Raw genomic sequence first — 14,599 nt, forward strand, 5'->3', positions numbered from 1 at the left:
TTGAACAATGTTATGCTGGGGCTTTAAGAACCTGGGATATGATTGAGGAGTCTGGAGAAAAATCCACTTCATTTATGATGGCAATACAGGGACCTGGAGAAGCACTCAATGACTTCTTACAGAGATTGGGTTCAGGTATAAATAGAGCCATATCAGACCCCGGAATCAGATAGTCATTGCTAGAAACTGGCCTCTGAAAACTTGAATATTGAATGCTAGAAAGCAATCAGACCATTGAAAGCACAAGAAGCACCAATAGACAAATGGATAAGGGAAATTAATTAGAAATAGAATCACATCATCAGAATTTTGAAAGAAGATAGTTAACATTAAAAAAAAAATCTTGAAGCCCAAGAAGAAGGAAGATCAAAGTGTGGATGCTTCAGTGCTTCTTAGAAGGGGGAACAAAATATTCACAGGAGAAAATATGGAGACAAAATGTGGTGCAGAGACTGAAGGAAAAGTTGTCCAGAGACTGCCACATCTGGGGATCCATCCCATATACAGCCAGCAAAACCCAACGTTATTGTGGATGCTGGGAAGTGCTTGTTGACAGGAGCCTGATATGGCTGTGTCCTAAGAGGCTCTGCCAGAGGCTGACAAATAAGGAGGCAGATGCTTGCAGCCAACCATTGGACTGAGCGCTGGGGGGGGGGGTCCCCGATGGAGGAGTTGGAGAAGTAGCTGAGGGGGTTTGTAGCCCCATGGAGGGAGCAACAATGTCAACTGGCCAGCCCTCACCCCTGCCCCAGAGTTCCCTGGAACTGGACCACCAACCAAAGAATATACATGGAGGGACCCATGGTGCTGGCTGCATATGTGGCAGAGGATGGCCTTGTTGGACGTCAGTGGGTGAGAGGCCCCTGGGCTGGAGAGTGTTCGATGTCCCAATGTAGGGGAATGCCAGGGTGGGAAGACGGGAGTGTGTGGGTGGGTGGGGGAGTACCCTCATAGAGGCAGGGGGAGGGGGGATGGAATGGGGGCTTCTGAAGGGGAGACCTGGAAAGGGGACGATGTTTGAAATGTAAATAAAGAAAATATCCAATTAAAAAAAGGACGATACAAACAAAAACAAACAAACAAAAAATACCCAAAAAAATCTAGCCTGGTCTGAAGAGATGGCTCAGTGGTTCAGAGCACTGACCGTACTTCCAGAGGTCCTGAGTTCAATTCCCAGCAACCATGTGGTGGCTCCCAACCATCTGTAATGGGATCTGATGCCCTCCTCTGGTGTGTCTGAAGACAGCTACAGTGTATTCCTGTATATAAAATAAATAAATAATTCTAAAACAACAATAACAGCAACAACAACAAAAAAAGCAACCAACCAACTAACCAACCAACCAACTAAACAAAACCCCTCAAATCACAGTCACTTAAAAAAATCTAAGCCTACAAAGAGTTTTCATTCTTTTTCTCAAATTACATCAGGATTTGCTTAGGATTGCCTCGCCCCAAAGATTTGACTTCCCTTCAAGACTAGGTTAGAACAGTTTTCAGCCTCTTTATCAATTTCTTCTTTTCTGGGACCTATAAAGTGTTTCCTTCCTCTGTTTCTTCTCTGTAGCCCAGGCTGTAGCCTAGTACCCATGGTGATGGGCCTGCCTGAGCCACTGGAGTAATGGGATTACAAGCATGAGTCACCACGCCTGGCCCCTTCCTTTACTTCTTGCTTTCCTTCTCTAAGGAAAATAGATTGCTTGATTTTTTTTTTTTCTTTTTTTTCCATTTTTTATTAGGTATTTAGCTCATTAACATTTCCAATGCTATACCAAAAGTCCCCCATACCCACCCACCCCCACTCCCCTACCCACCCACTCCCCCTTTTTGGCCCTGGCGTTCTCCTGTACTGGGGCATATAAAGTTTGCGTGTCCAATGGGCCTCTCTTTCCAGTGATGGCCGACTAGGCCATCTTTTGATACATATGCAGCTAGAGTCAAGAGCTCCGGGGTACTGGTTAGTTCATAATGTTGTTCCACCTATAGGGTTGCAGATCCCTTTAGCTCCTTGGGTTCTTTCTCTAGCTCCTCCATTGGGAGCCCTGTGATCCATCCATTAGCTGACTGTGAGCATCCACTTCTGTGTTTGCTAGGCCCTGGCATAGTCTCACAAGAGACAGCTACATCTGGGTCCTTTCGATAAAATCTTGCTAGTGTATGCAATGGTGTCAGTGTTTGGATACTGATTATGGGGTGGATCCCTGGATATGGCAGTCTCTACATGGTCCATCCTTTCATCTCAGCTCCAAACTTTGTCTCTGTAACTCCTTCCATGGATGTTTTGTTCCCAATTCTAAGGAGGGGCATAGTGTCCACACTTCAGTCTTCATTCTTCTTGGGTTTCATGTGTTTAGCAAATTGTATCTTATATCTTGGGAATCCTAGGTTTGGGGCTAATATCCACTTATCAGTGAGTACATATTATGTGAGTTCCTTTGTGAATGTGTTACCTCACTCAGGATGATGCCCTCCAGGTCCATCCATTTGCATAGGAATTTCATAAATTCATTCTTTTTAATAGCTGAGTAGTACTCCATTGTGTAGATGTACCACATTTTCTGTATCCATTCCTCTGTTGAGGGGCATCTGGGTTCTTTCCAGCTTCTGGCTATTATAAATAAGGCTGCTATGAACATAGTGGAGCATGTGTCCTTCTTACCAGTTGGGGCATCTTCTGGATATATGCCCAGGAGAGGTAACAACAGATCCTGAAGAAATCCAAAACACCATCAGATCCTTCTACAAAAGGTTATACTCAACAAAACTGGAAAACCTGGACGAAATGGACAAATTTCTGGACAGATACCAGGTACCAAAGTTGAGTCAGGATCAAGTTGACCATCTAAACAGTCCCATATCACCTTTGTCGTCAGCAACAAACTTCTGTCTCTTGGGCTGGTTCCACTCCATTAACAGGTTTCCTTAGCAGATAGCTCATGGCTCTGGCATCTCCAAAATCTTGGGGTCTCCAAGGCAACTTCAAAGTTACAACTTTCTGTTTCAACATCTGGTATCCACACATGATCTTCTGGGCTCCTCCAAAGGGCTGGTGTCACTTCTCCAGCTCTGCCTTCTGTAGCACTCTAAACTCAGGTTGATCCACTCCATTACTGCTGCTGTTCTTGGTGATCATCCCATGTAACTGGCATTGAAAGATTCTGACAGAATGTCAAAGGTCACAGAAGCTCTGGGTAACTCTTGCATATCACCAAGTACAGCTGTAGCAGGAGGTACATCCTTGGCTATATCTGGAACGCAGCTTCTTTGTGCTCTCAGAAAACACTTCCCAGAAGATTTCAGTTCAATGACGCTGGTCTCTTCTTAATCACTGCTAATTTCTCAGCTTCAGCTAACCAGCATCAATAGTCCCAGTAGTCCCTTCTATTCTTGACTCTAAAGCCAGAGCCACATGGCTGAAGCTGCTCTCTGCTGCTTGCAGGATCTGGAACCGATTGCTTGATTTTTAAGTAGTTACCAAAGTGGGCAATCGGCCTGTTAAAGTGTTATCGGTGCTCTTCATGTTTGCCGGCACACAGTGGTTAAGATATGGAATCAAGCTAGGTAAACATTAACAGATGACGGGATTTATGCAGGATGGGTATATATAATCAAAGGCCTACTGCTTGACTACAGAAAAGAAGTGCCACGGAAGACGTCATGTTTAACAAACTAAGGCAGATGCAGTAAGAAGTACTTCGTGTTCTCAAATGTACGCGAAAGCTAAAAACAGCCAAACAAAACCCAATCCCCAAACAAATCACCGAAACAGTTGAACTCAGTTCAGATCAGAATAGCGATGATTAGAACCTCGAGGGATCTGGGGGAGGAGGAAGACTGGAGCGGTTGCTCTACAGTGTGAAGTCCCAGTTAGACTAAAGATCTGGTGCTTTTAATACAGTGACGTGACTGCAGCAAACACAATGTTTATTCCAAACACCCAGAAGAATGATAAACTGTAAAGAAATGAGAAATACCTGTACTGACTTAATCACTACACATCGTGTGTGTGTGTGTGTGTGTGTGTGTGTGTGTGTGTGTGTGTGTGTGTGTGTGTAGAATTATTACATGGAGCAGCAGAAATCCCTACAATTAAAGAGCAAAGGAAAAAGTGAAAAAAAAAAGCTTTCCTTTTCTATGTCTTCACTTCTTCACAGCCCACCGCCATCCAGCTGGGATGTCTTGGGAAAGGGCTACGAGTCAACGCAATTCTTCCTCTCATTCTTTCTTTAACCTTTACATAGATCTGATCCTTGGCAACTCATATGACTTCAGATGTGCTCAGCTCATTCAGGGTGGTGTGGCTGTAGAATAGCTTTTGATAATTCATAATTTCCATCTATGGCTTCTATGACATTCACCTTGGTTTTCTTTCTCTAGTCTATGTTCCTCTAAGTCTATATTTGGATAATATTCCCTTGAGGGCTCTTCTTTCATTTCATCATTCTTTGATTTCTTTGTTGATTGATTCTATAAAGATTAGAGTGCCTACTTACTGTGCACCAGATACTGTTAAGTACAGAGGTATAAAAACACAATGAAACCTTTGTCTTCATAGACTTTCTTTCTTTCTTTCTTTCTTTCTTTCTTTCTTTCTTTCTTTCTTTCTTTCTTTCTTTCTTTCTTTCTTTCTTTCTTTCTTTCTTTCTTTCTTTCTTTCTTTCTTTCTTTCTTTGTGTACAGCACTGGGCATTGAACTTGGATCTCACACTTGCTCACAGGCTAGGCAGGGGCTTCACTGCTTTCTCTCTCCAGCCCTTTTAAGTTTTTATTGAAGACAGGGTCTATCCAGGTAGGGCTTGAACTTGTGATGCTCCTGCTTCAGTCTCCAGCTGGGTTCACAGCCCAGTGCCACCAAGTCTGGCTTAGGGATCTTAATTTTTTATCTGAGGTGTGGCAACTCTTTCCTCCAGAAAGCCACCTCCTAATTTTGGAATCTATGAGTACATTAAGCTATACCACGAAGAGGGGTTAATGCTGCAGATGGAATGAAAGGTGCTAATCAGCCCTCAGGAAGATTTAACATCAGCCCAAGTGAGATGCAGAGTAAAAACCTCTTTCGCCACCACGTGGTGTCAAATACTAGCACTGCACACAAGTACAGTACACACTGAGGGGAAGCATCAAAGCATGGCGAGATTGGAGAACTCTGGTGAATCTATTGTATAGACTTCTACCTGGAAAGGTCCAGGGGATATATCCTTCACTCCTGTGAAAACAGAATTTGTGACAAGTCCTTGAATACTTAATCAGAGCTACTTGGTGTACGACTGGAGTATCAGGGCATTTCCGTCATGGCGGGGCACCATGTTATTCTTATTAGAATACACACTTACTCTGTATGGATTTTCCTTTTCCTGTCCACAGTGCTTCTGCCAAGACTACCATCTGTGGATTTGTAGAAGGCTGTAGCTGCTGTCAGGATGTTTCACATAAACATCATTTCTGACTAAGGAAGTTATCAGGGGGCCAGCTGATGGAATTCATCTGTCTTGTCATAAGCCTGACCATGCCAAAGAATTCTTAAAATGGTAGAACGACTTTGAATAGGGAGTTTATGGTGCCAGGAAGGGAGCTTTGCTTTGCAGAGCTGAGAGAATAATCTCTGGATGCTGAACATATTCCAAGTCCAATATGTGGTACTGTATCTGCTGTAGACAAGGTTCCTGGGTCCAGTCACCAAGGGCTGAAATTGGCACTTCCTTCTCTTATAGTGTTCTCTGGTGATCTACAAACCAAGTTTTACTTCCTACCCTCAGAATGAAGCTCTATTGGTATAGAAGTCTTGATTCCAAAGGGAAGGGTGATCTCTGGGAGGATAGCCCATGGACCACAATGTTGAGTTGGTTACTGGGAGGCTCTTCATGCCTCTGTATTCATACACAGGGAATGAGTTAACTGTCCTGTATGTTGTTACTATTGCAACCGATCCGAAAGGTTCTGAAACTGTAGATTAGGAGAGATATCAGAGATAACATTTATGATCATCAGAGATAACACCAGAGAACTGAATTGCCCTCCTTAACTTTAACAGTAAATTAAGTAAATCAGAATTGCTGCTTGTAGATTGATAGTTGTGTCAAATTGTTAGATTTGTAGTTCCCATCATATGTCATATTGTCAGGAAGATAGGTGCATGGAGTGTATGCCATGCTCTCTGCTGGTTAGTTTCTGTCAACATCACTCAAGCTAGAGTCACCTGAGAAGAGGGAATCTCAAATGAAGATGAAAGATTGCCTCCATCAGCCTGGCCTGGAGGCCTGTCTTCAGAGTGTTTGTCTTGATTAATGATTGGTGTGGGAGGTTCAACCTCCTGTGGGTAGGGCCATCCATGAGCCAGTGGTCCTGGGTTGTATAAGAAAGCAGGCTAATCAAGCAAGTGGTAAGCAACACCCCATCCATGGCCTCTGATTCAGTTCCTTACTGATTTCTGCCTGGGCTTCCCTGTAACCTATAAGCCAAATAAACCCTTTCCTCTCCAAGTTGCTTTTGGTCAGAATGTTGTACTCTGCATTAAGGTGCTCTGCGACCCTCAGTGGCCTTCTCCTTTGCAGACTGAACATAAAGTTTGCAAGGTATATTAATGCCGAGGATAAGTGGGATTATGCAAAGTGCCTCACACCTAGAGGAGCCCCCACAGATGTTCCTTCCTCCTACACAGTGCCTTTCCTCACAGAATTGTCTCATACTCTGGTGAATCACTGCTATATGGGATTTTAAAGCCAGGAAGAAATAGGTCTCAATTTTCATTGCCATGACGACAGACTCAGCAAAGTGAAAAATTTCCTCCTGAAACAGTGAGCGACTGTTAACAAAGTGGCACCTTTTTAATTGGTGGCAAGTATGTGATTTCTTTCCTACTCCCCACCCCCTTCTGCTGTTTTCCCTAATCCTGTTTGTTTATTGTGCGAGGACAGAAGGAGGAGTGTTGATTTATCCTTGCTGTGAAGATGGTAACTTGACCTTTTATGCATCTACCTTACTGCCATCAGAAGATTGTCCAAAGGATCTGGAATTTTGTTATTACCTGATGTTGGGCGGTGCCATTATCATTATCTCTGTTCTTCAGATATCTTAAAGCCATAGCCATATTTTACTCACTGAAAACAACCTCAGTGAGCTACAGTGACCATCAGGCCTTTCCTAGTCTAAATAGGACCATTTCCAAAAGAGGTTCATAAATGAAAATTCACAAATGTGTGTGGAAAATATTATTTTGAAATGCCAGAAGTTGATTCAACTAACGTCTAGGGAAATATATAACACACCTTCATAGTTTTGTGGTCTTGAGTACCAATGTGACTTCCTAAAACTGAAACCTGTGGCTCTTAGAACAGACAGCAAAAACAGTTATTCACTGTCACTAAGAAATGCTGTCCTTACATTATGAACTAACCAGTACCCCGGAGCTCTTGACTCTAGCTGCATATGTATCAAAAGATGGCCTAGCCGGCCATCACTGGAAAGAGAGGCCCATTGGACAGGCAAACTGTATATGCCCCAGTACAGGGGACCGCCAGGGCCAAAAAGTGGGAGTGGGTGGGTAGGGGAGTGGTGGTGGGGGGAGGGTATGGGGGACTTTTGGGATAGCATTGGAAATGTAAATGAGGAAAATACCTAATTAAAAAAAAAAAGGAAGAAATGCTGTCCTTGCATGCTTTACTGAAGAGGGACTCTAAATCTTGATTTTTTTTTTTTTTTTTAGATCAAGAAATCATCCTTGTATCACATCACTGGGTAGTAAGTCGTTGTAAAATAACATTTTTACTTAAAAATTATTTTCAGAAGTTACTTTGAAAGCCTGAATTCTCAAAAGTAGTTTGGTAGCATCAGTGAAGAAATTACATATTGACTCTTTCTTATTAGAAGGAACAAAAGGTGCAGAAACATGTTGTCACTGATATTAAAAGTTCCTTCTTCATTTCAGACAGGAAGTCGGGCTGCTTGTGTGCGTTGGGAGCATGAAATGATAGAATGTTTTTTTGCTTTTGATAAGGTACTTAGAGCAGAATGTAATTTTATTTTGCTTGGACTATTATTCAAAGGAATTAGTTTTTTTATATTTTCGAGCTTTTAAAATTAAATTTACATGTCCATCGGAGTGTTCATAAGAAGAAGGTATTTTGTTCTGTTGGAGGTGACCACCAGATTTTAAGATGATTATGAATGTGGATTAAGCATGGATTAATTAGATAGCATGTCTCTGAGGCTGGCAGAGAAAAACTGGTAAAGAAAAGCAGAATAGAGGAGAAAACCTCACGTGTTCAACCATCTAATTAATGCAAAAATTGTAGCTGGTAAGACGCCATCTGAATAAAAGTGGTTGGATAAACCAGTTGTCCCTACATTATGCCTTTTACAAAAATTCAACCTATATGGACTGAAGATGAACATTTGAAAAATGGGAGATGGGGCTCAGTGGTTAAGAGCGCTGTCTGCTCTTCCAGAGGTCCTGAGTTCAACGCCTAGCAACCACATGATGGATCTTAATCATCTATAATGTGATCTGATACCCTTTTCTGGCATGCAGGTGTACATGCAGATAGAGCACTGATATACATAAAATAAATAAATAAGGAAAAGAAAATAGACGATGATTTAAAAAAATATAGGTGACTGTATTTATGATTTTGTAGTCCTTGACCTGTGGTTTCTTCATTCTCATATTCAGGGTTTATGGTGGTTTGAACAAAAATGGCTCCTATAGGCCCATAGGGAGTGGCACTATTAGGAGGTGTGGCCTTATTGGATTGGGTGTGGCCTTGTTGGAGAAAGTATGTCACTATGAAGGCGGGCTTTGAGGTTTCAGTTGCTCGAGCTATGGCGAGGGTGGCATTCACTTCTGCTGCCTGCAGATAAAGATGTGAAGCTCTCAGTTCCTTCCCCAGTATCATGTCTGCCTGCATGCCACCATGTTTCCTACCATTATGATAACGGATTAAACCTGTGAACTGTAAGCCATCCCCAGTTAACTACCTTCCTTTGTAAGGTATGCCATGGTCATGGTATCTCTCCATAGCAGTGAAAACCTTGACTAAGCCAGGGTTCCTTGGCTCAGCAGCCTTCTCAGTCCCCGCTCCCCCCGCCCAGTCAGACTTGACAGCTCTAACCATATGTGGTATGTGCAGCATTGCGAGTTTGCATGAAGGCTTCGCCATTTAGACATTCACCAGCCTTTACTTTTCCAACATCCATTTCTTTTTTTTTTAATTAGGTATTTTCCTCATTTACATTTTCAATGCTATCCCAAAGGTCCCCCATACCCACCCCCCCCAATCCCCTACCCACCCACTCCCCCTTTTTGGCCCTGGCGTTCCCCTGTACTGGGGCATATAAAGTTTGCAAGTCCAATGGGCCTCTCTTTGCAGTGATGGCCGACTAGGCCATCTTTTGATACATATGCAGCTAAAGACAAGAGCTCCCGGGTACTGGTTAGTTCATATTGTTGTTCCACCTATAGGGTTGCAGTTCCCTATAGCTCCTTGGGTAATTTCTCTAGCTCCTCCATTAGGGGCCGTGTGACCCATCCAATAGCTGACTGTGATCATCCACTTCTGTGTTTGCTAGGCCCCGGCATAGTCTCACAAGAGAGAGCTATAACTGGGTCCTTTCAGCGAAATCTTGCTAGTGTATGCAATGGTGTCAGCATTTGGAAGCTGATTATGGGATGGATCACTGCATATGGCAGTCACTAGATAGTCCATCTTTTCGTCACAGCTCCAAATTTTGTCTCTGTAACTCCTTCTATGGGTGTTTTGTTCCCCTTTCTAAGAAAGGGTAAAGTGTCCACACTTTGGTCTTCGTTCTTCTTGAATTTCCTGCGTTTGGCAAGTTGTATCTTATATCTTGGGTATCCTAAGTTTCTGGGCTATTATCCACTTATCAGTGAGTACATATTGTGCGAGTTCCTTTGTGATTGGGTTACTTCACTCAGGATGATACCCTCCAGGTCCATCAATTTGCCTAGGAATTTCATAAATTCATTTTTTTTAATAGCTGAGTAGTATTCCATTGTGTAAATGTACCACATTTTCTGTATCCATTCCTCTGTTGAGGGACATCTGGGTTCTTTCCAGCTTCTGGCTATTAGAAACAAGGCTGCTATGAACATAGTGGAGCATGTGTTCTTCTTACCGGTTGGGACATCTTCTGGATATATGCCCAGGAGAGGTATTGCTGGATCCTCCGGTAGCACTATGTCCAATTTTCTGAGGAGCCGCTAGACTGATTTCCAGAGTGGTTGTACAAGCTTGCAATCCCACCAACAATGGAGGAGTGTTCCCCTTTCTCCACATCCTCACCAACATCTGCTGTCACCTGAGTTTTTTATCTTAGCCACTCTGACTGGAGTGAAGTGGAATCTCAGTGTTGTTTTGATTTGCATTTCCCTGATGATTAAGGATGTTGAACATTTTTTCAGGTGCTTCTCTGCCATTCGGTATTCCTCAGGTGAGAATTCTTTGTTCAGCTCTGAGCCCCATTTTTTAATGGGGTTATTTGATTTTCTGGAGTCCACCTTCTTGAGTTCTTTGTATATATTGGATATTAGTCCCCTATCCGATTTGGGATAGGTAAAGATCCTTTCCCAATCTGTTGGTGGCCTTTTTGTCTTATTGACGGTGTCTTTTTCTTTGCAGAAGCTTTGCAATTTTATGAGGTCCCATTTATTGATTCTTGATCTTACAGCACAAGCCATTGCTGTTCTATTCAGGAATTTTTCCCCTGTACCCATATCTTCGAGGCTTTTCCCTACTTTCTCCTCTATAAGTTTCAGTGTCTCTGGTTTTATGTGGAGTTCCTTAATCCACTTAGATTTGACCTTACTACAAGGAGATAGAAATGGATCAATTCGCATTCTTCTACATGATAACCGCCAGTTGTGCCAGCACCGTTTGTTGAAAATGCTGTCTTTTTTCCACTGGATGGTTTTAGCTCCCTTGTCAAAGATCAAGTGACCATAGGTGTGTGGATTCATCTCTGGGTCTTCAATTCTGTTCCATTGGTTTACTTGTCTGTCACTATACCAGTACCATGCAGTTTTGATCACAATTGCTCTGTAGTACAGTTTTAGGTCTGGCATGGTGATTCCACCAGAGGTTCTTTTATCCTTGAGAAGAGATTTTGCTATCCTAGGTTTTCTGTTATCCCAGATGAATCCAGATTGCCCTTTCTAATTCGTTGAAGAATTGAGTTGGAATTTTGATGGGGATTGCATTGAATCTGTAGATTGCTTTTGGCAAGATAGCCATTTTTACAATGTTGATCCTGCCAATCCATGAGCATGGGAGATCTTTCCATCTTCTGAGATCTTCTTTAATTTCTTTCTTTAGAGACTTGAAGTTCTTATCATACAGATCTTTCACTTCCTTAGTTAGAGTCACGCCAAGGTATTTTATATTATTTGTGACTATTGATAAGGGTGTTGTTTCCCTAATTTCTTTCTCAGCCTGTTTATCCTTTGTATACAGAAAGGCCATTGACTTGTATGAGTTAATTTTATATCCAGCTACTTCATTGAAGCTGTTTATCAGGCTTAGGAGTTCTCTGGTGGAATTTTTAGGGTCACTTATATATACTATCATATCATCTGCAAAAAGTGATATTTTGACTTCTTCCTTTCCAATTTGTATCCCCTTGATCTCCTTTTGTTGTCTAATTGCTCTGGCTAGGACTTCAAGTACAATGTTGAATAGGTATGGCGAGAGTGGACAGCCTTGTCTAGTCCCTGATTTTAGTGGGATTGCTTCCAGCTTCTCACCATTTACTTTGATGTTGGCTATTGGTTTGCTGTAGATTGCTTTTATCATGTTTAGGTATGGGCCTTGAATTCCTGATCTTTCCAAAACTTTTATCATGAATGGGTGTTGGATGTTGTCAAATGCTTTCTCAGCATCTAACGAGATGATCATGTGGTTTTTGTCTTTGAGTTTGTTTATATACTGGATTACATTGATGGATTTCCGTATATTAAACCATCCCTGCATCCCTGGGATGAAACCTACTTGGTCAGGATGGATGATTGTTTTGATTTGTTCTTGGATTCGGTTAGCAAGAACTTTATTGAGGATTTTTGCATCGATATTCATAAGGGAAATTGGTCTGAAGTTCTCTATCTTTGTTGGGTCTTTTTGTCGTTTAGGTATCAGAGTAATTGTGGCTTCATAGAATGAGTTGGGTAGAGTACCTTCCGTTTCTATTTTGTGGAATAGTTTGTGAAGAACTGGAATTAGGTCTTCTTTGAAGGTCTGATAGAACTCTGCACTAAACCCGTCTGGTCCTGGGCTTTTTTTTGGCTGGGAGACTATTAATAACTGCTTCTATTTCTTTAGGGGATATGGGACTGTTTAGATGGTCAACTTGATCCTGATTCAACTTTGGTAGCTGTTATCTGTCCAGAAATTTGTCCATTTCGTCCAGGTTTTCCAGTTGTGTTGAGTATAGCCTTTTGTAGAAGGATCTGATGGTGTTTTGGATTTCTTCAGGATCTGTTGTTATGTCTCCCTTTTCATTTCTGATTTTGTTAATTAGGATTTTGTCCCTGTGCCCTCTAGTGAGTCTAGCTAAGGGTTTATCTATCTTGTTGATTTTCTCAAAGAACCAGCTCCTTGATTGGTTGATTCTTTGAACAGTTCTTCTTGTTTCCACTTGGTTGATTTCACCCCTGAGTTTGATTATTTCCTGCCGTCTACTCCTCTTGGGTGAATTTGTTTCCTTTTCTTCTAGACCTTTTAGGTGTGTTGTCAAGCTGCTAATGTGTGCTCTCTCTAGTTTCTTTTTGGAGGCACTCAGAGCTATGAGTTTTCCTCTTAGGAATGCTTTCATTGTGTCCCATAAGTTTGGGTATGTTGTGGCTTCCTTTTCATTAAACTCCAAAATGTCCTTAATTTCTTTCTTTATTCCTTCCTTGACCAAGGTATCATTGAGAAGAGTGTTGTTCAGTTTCCACGTGAATGTTGGCTTTCTATTATTTATTTTGTTATTGAAGATCAGCCTTAGTCCATGGTGATCTGATAAGATGCATGGGACAATTTCAATATTTTTGTATATGTTGAGGCTTGTTTTGTGACCAATTATGTGGTCAATTTTAGAGAAGGTACCATGAGGTGCTGAGAAGAAGGTATATCCTTTTGTTTTAGGATAAAATGTTCTGTAGATATCTGTTAAGTCCATTTGTTTCATCACTTCTGTTAGTTTCACTGTGTCCCTGTTTAGTTTCTGTTTCCATGATCTGTCCATTGGTGGAAGTGGTGTGTTGAAGTCTCCCACTATTATTGTGTGAGGTGCAATGTGTGCTTTGAGCTTTACTAAAGTTTCTTTAATGAATGTGGCTGCCCTTGTATTTGGCGCACAGATATTCAGAATTGAGAGTTCCTCTTGGAGGATTTTACCTTTGATGAGTATGAAGTGCCCCTCCTTGTCTTTTTTGATGACTTTGGGTTGGAAGTCAATCTTATCAGATATTAGGATGGCTACTCCAGCTTGTTTCTTCATACCATTTGCTTGGAAAATTGTTTTCCAGCCTTTTATTCTGAGGTAGTGTCTATCTTTTTCTCTGAGATGAGTTTCCTGTAAGCAGCAAAATGTTGGGTATTTTTTGTGTAGCCAGTTTGTTAGTCTATGTCTTTTTATTGGGGAGTTGAGACCATTGATATTAAAAGATATTAAGGAAAAGTAATTGTTGCTTCCTTTTATTTTTGTTGTTAGAGTTGGCATTCTGTTCTTGTGGCTGTCTTCTTTTAGTTTTGTTGAGGGATTATCTTCTTGTTTTTTCTAGGGCGTGGTTCCCGTCCTTGTATTGGTTTTTTTCTGTTATTATCCTTTGAAGGGTTGGATTAGTGGAAAGATATTATGTGAATTTGGATTTGTCGTGGAATACTTTGGATTTGTCGTGGAATACACCTGTTTGGATGTGTTTTCCTGTTTTTCTATAAGGACTTCTACCTGTTTGGTTTCTTTAAGGACTTGTAACTCTTTAGCAGTGTTTTCCTGTTTTTCTTTAAGGACTTGTAACTCTTTAGCAGTGTTCTCCTGTATCTCTTTAAGTGAGTTATTAAATTCCTTCTTTATGTCCTCTACCATCATCATGAGATATGCTTTTAAATCCAGGTCTACCTTTTCAGGTGTGTTAGGGTGCCCTGGACTGGGCGAAGTGGGAGTGCTGGGTTCTGATGATGGTGAGTGGTCCTGGTTTCTGTTAGTAGGATTCTTACGTTTACCTTTCGCCATCTGGCAATCTCTGGAGTTAGTTGTTATAGTTGTCTTTGTTTAGAGATTGTTCCTCTGTTGATTTTGTTACCCTCTATCAGCAGACGTGGGAGACTAGCTCTCTCCTCTGAGTTTCAGTGGTCAGAGCAGTCTCTGCAGGCAAGCTCTCCTCTTTCAGGAAAGGTGCACAGTTATCTGGTGTTTGGACCTCCTCCTGGCTGAGGATGAAGGCCCAAAACAGGATCTTTCCCAGAAGCTGTGTTGCTTTGGCCAGGAAGGTGGCCGGTTGTCTGGAGCCGAAGATGGCACCGCTTCAGAAGCTCTGTGGCTCTCGCCTGCCCCAGAAACGGCTGGCCTCTGTATTCCACACCGTCACCCGTGCAGCCTGCCCTCCGCG

General features: G+C 41.9%; 1 long non-coding RNA gene across 1 annotated transcript in view; it reads left to right on the plus strand.

Moving 5' to 3' along the window:
- The window catches only part of Gm15802, a 46,850-nt gene extending 39,111 nt beyond the window's left edge, over positions 1-7,739 (plus strand). Inside the window, exon 4 of the long non-coding RNA XR_876078.1 lies at positions 7,703-7,739. This is a non-coding gene — a long non-coding RNA (predicted gene 15802). The remainder of the gene's footprint in view (positions 1-7,702) is intronic.
- The last annotated feature ends 6,860 nt before the right edge of the window (positions 7,740-14,599 follow it).

Source organism: Mus musculus, chromosome 16 (assembly GCF_000001635.26).
Source record: "Mus musculus strain C57BL/6J chromosome 16, GRCm38.p6 C57BL/6J".
Classification (NCBI taxonomy): domain Eukaryota; kingdom Metazoa; phylum Chordata; class Mammalia; order Rodentia; family Muridae; genus Mus; species Mus musculus.